The 4,374-nt window shown below is 34.2% G+C and overlaps 1 non-coding gene across 1 annotated transcript; it reads left to right on the forward strand.

The window, feature by feature from the left end:
- The first annotated feature begins 200 nt into the window (after positions 1–200).
- On the forward strand, positions 201–1,774 carry LOC118036706 (uncharacterized). Its single transcript, XR_012169811.1, has 2 exons — positions 201–1,038; positions 1,164–1,774. It is a non-coding gene; the product is annotated as an uncharacterized protein (transcript).
- Positions 1,775–4,374: the final 2,600 nt, after the last annotated feature.

The raw sequence follows: 4,374 nt of genomic DNA on the forward strand, positions 1-4,374 counted from the left end.
TTTTTAAAATGGTTAATTCAAATTTTATAAATATTAGATTATTAAAAATTTATATAATTAGTAATTTTAAAACTCGTAAAATTAATCAAAATATATACAAATTAACTCAAATATTCACATTAATAATAATAAAAAAATTTTATTACAAGCTAGAATAGGAGAGAATGGGTCGTTTAGCTAGTGTGCAAGTAACCATTTGGTGGCGTCTCATGAGATGACTTGATCTCAAAATGAAAGAATTTGCCTAGGATTTGATGTAAGAACATCAACAAGATACCCTTCATGTGCAGGGTCGGTGGCCCTTTGCATCGCAAGCATTGAGCATGTGGCTTCGCAATTCAAGATCGCCAATTAATTTCGCTTCTCCTCGAATTTTTATTGTTATACATGCAAGTAAGGAACTTGAACGTAAGATCTTGGAAGGAAGCACACCGGTGCCAATCTTAACTCCAAAATCAACTTCTTCGCGTGTGTCCGATGACTAGAGCGAAAGAACGAGTGCTTTCTTGACGTGTGGAATTAAGACGAGCACAATTGATTTATTTCTTTTCTCGGCCTCCCTTTCTGCTGACCAGCTCCTGTAGGTCCTCACAGCGTGAGAATTGGATCGTCTGCCATCTCTTATCTTATTTTGAAAAAAAGAATTTTGAAAAAAAAAAAAAGGGCATCAATAATAAACTGCTGGAAAGAGAATGTTGTTATCAGCCCGCAACCTCAATAATCATATCTTTCCAAGGGAGGGATGTGAAATTAATACATTACTTTTCAAACACGGGACGACACCTTAAAAAGATAATCCAGATATTAACGTGTCCAATAAAAGACCCTCCCCTCCTCACTCATGTTTGACGCCTGTGGTGTTTTGTGGCACTTCTGCCTAGCCCATCGCCTCTAATTAATTCCCTCCACAAGTATGACAGCAAGCAAAGGAGGCACTTCGTCATCGCAATCAAGCCCTGAATGTTGCATGTGTGGCGACTTTGGTCTTCCTCATGAGCTTTTCCAGTGCAAAGTCTGCCAATTCAGATCTCAACACAGGTACCCTTGTAATAAAATCAAATAAAAAACCTTCAAGCTCTTTCCTGAATTTTATTTATTTGTCAAGATCAAGATTTATCAATCTGGGGATTCTCAAATCGAGCTCCTTGCCTAATTTCCCACAGGTATTGTAGCAACCTGTATCCAAAAGCAGAGTCTTACCAAGTCTGCAATTGGTGCCTGAGCCATGAAACCAAAGAAAAATCACAGAATTCTTCAAATTCTTCATCATCAAATAAAAATAACAGCGGAGATGACAGCAGGAACAACAAGAAAAAGAAGGGTGACAATCAAGCAGGCCCATCAAAGAACCATAGAGGAACTTTGCGGTTGCAAATCAATAGCCCCATCAAGAAACAAAGGTCGCCAGAGAGATCACCATCAACCCGAAGGAGACTAATCACAAATGGCAAGCTGGAGGAGAAGCTTAGAAGGACAAGATCGGAGGAGATGTCAAACAATGGGTTCACAAAACAAGTGTTTAGAAATAAGGTGAGAAGGTATAAGCTCTTAGACGAGGTTTCAAGTTGATGATCATGATTCATCACTATTAATTCCTCTCAAAATAATAAGCAAGAATATGGATTGATGATGCTTATCTGCAATGCTACATGTACACAGTGTAGAGATCGTTATGGTTTTGTTTTCTTGTGGGAATCTTGTTCCCAAAAAGAACAGTTCATAGATGTAAATACTGGTGATAAGTTCAATGAATGGAATATTGGAACCCAGAAAAGATTGTGAGATGTGGAGTGAAAATAGATGCCCATATCTATATCATCATCGTCATCATACCATCCAAATTTGGTGACCAATATTATGGTCCATGTGCGAAACAAGGATGATGATACCAATTGAAAAGACAGAAATTAGGGCTCAATTCCATGGGTGAATGGTGTTGATAGCCTACCAAGTCATCATTATCCTCATGACGGTCGTCTCTATTGACATGCCTACAAATCTTCCACTCTTCAAACAGCCTCCCAAGTTCGAGACTGTTCTTTACAACACCAACAAAATAAAATCATTAGAGTCTCCACTGTAATCGTACCGGTAAGCATAGACGGAATTAGTTGCAATCTCAATCATGTTAATCTACACTAGGAAGTTTCTTCATTTCGATGGTGCTTCCCAGCTAGGTAAGGTGCTACGCGTACATATATATACGGGTGGTTGACAAAAGTCTTGCCCACACAACATGATTTTGAGGTCAACACCTATACATATGTGTATGCTTCACTAGCAGAACATCATAAGAGACTCTAATATTGCTGCGCGGCTGGAATATTTTGGACTTCAACTAATGAAATGGATCTCGGATTCCACGGTAAAGGGTTGAAAGTTGGTTGGGAAAACTGAGAGTGTACTTTACTTTACTGGGAGACTGAAAATTATATGTTTAATTGCTGGAGAAAAATGTCTTAAACTCCCCATCGTGATGCTATTTTCATTTTGTTTCTTGTGATAGCTAATGACACCCTTTGCAGACATTTTCCACAAAGTAATCACTGATATTGATCTTAAAATGACTTCTCCACTTTCGCAATTCTAAATGCTTTCCATGGGAATTTGAGCACCAGTCATCGAAACGAACTCATAACCAAAGATACGAGTCATGGAAGTTGCAACAGATGCCTTTGAAATGCCAGCAAAGACCCTAGCCACTGCATGTTTTCGCCTTCAGAAGAGGAACGCGAACCCGAGTCTATAATCTTCTGTGCTTCGCTGGGTTTTTTGGAAATCAATCGGAAGAATAAGAAACAGGCAATGACTTGGTAAAAGTCTTTGTGGAATGCTTGTGCTGTAATTTGGCCACAACCATTCTTCACGGCATTACATAAGATACACATTTCTTTTGCTGTCGCCATCTGCTTTTACGTTATGACGAGTGCAAAGGTAATTTACTAGATGTGTGCCCGAGTTTTGCTGCGGGCTGAATTATTTTTTCTCATGTAAAAATTGATATTTAAGTATTACTAACAAGTTTAAAAGAATGAAGAAAACTTTATGTTCATCCGACTATATCAATTAAATTGATTTTAATTTAATTAGTTAAATAAAAAACAACAATAAAAAATAAACAAAATAAAAGGATTACAATAAGTCGATAAAAAAGTATTTAAAAAAAACAATGTAGCTCAATTATTATCCAATTAAATATGAAATGACAAAATTAAGTTAAAAAATTTAACAAAAAATAGCTCGAGTCAACCCAAGTTAGCATTACAAATCTATAACATGTGTAATAAGGACTGAGTCTGCCTAGATTAACCTGCTAAACCTGCAACCCTAGTCATCAGATTGGGATAACCCAATAGAAAAAAACAAAGTTCATTAAAAAAAAAAAATCAACATCGAATGATGACAACTAAAAAGAAATTAAGTGAAAAAATATATGTTAACCAACATTAACGTTTTAAACTCGTGACTTGAGTCATTAAATTTGAAGCATTTTATCTAGAAAAACCATGAAACTCAATTATCAATCAATCAAATATTGAAAGATAAAATTAAAAAGCAAATCAATTATATAAAAGGATCTAATATAAAAAAAAAATAACAATTAAAATAATAAAAATCAAAATTGAAATGAAAAATAAATTAGAGGGAAAATATAATTTTTTTATTGAAGGGTGAAATTAAAAGAAAAATCAATTTAACAAAAAAACTCAAAAAAACAATAAAGAAATAAGGACCAAATTGAAAAAAAAAAAAGCATATCATAAATTGAGATTGAAGAATAAGATTGAAAACAAATCAAATTTTACGAAAAAGACACAACAGAAATTTGAAGTTAAAATAATAAAGATCAAAGTTAAAATCTTAATAAATAAGAGAACAACTTTGAAATTTTAAATAGCTAACGTGAATTTCGAGTAAAGAAAAGAAAAAAGATAGGGGAAAAAAAAAAGCATAGTTAAAGACAACCATCCAGCTGCCACCACCACTCACCACCCTACCAAGAAGAAGGTGTCATGATAATCCCATCAACACGATGAAATGAAACTTTTGGTTACTAGGAGGCGCTGCCTGAAAAGTGCAGGCACCTCTTACACATTGACACATACGTTACATGTGCCAACAACCACTTTTAGTTTTTAATTATATTTTATATTTTTAAAAATATCAAATTGTTTTTCAATCAACAAAAAAAAACTAGTATAAAAATATAAAAAAGCTTCTAGATTTCAATTTTTTTAATTTTTAAAGGTATTTTAATTATTCTATTATATTTTTTAAAATATAGAGAGATTTATTTATATACCTTATGAAACGACTTCATTAAGACAGTGCAATAATTTTTGGAGGGAATGATAAAACTCTCATACATAAACA

Source organism: Populus alba, chromosome 5 (genome assembly GCF_005239225.2).
Source record: "Populus alba chromosome 5, ASM523922v2, whole genome shotgun sequence".
Lineage (NCBI taxonomy): Eukaryota > Viridiplantae > Streptophyta > Magnoliopsida > Malpighiales > Salicaceae > Populus > Populus alba.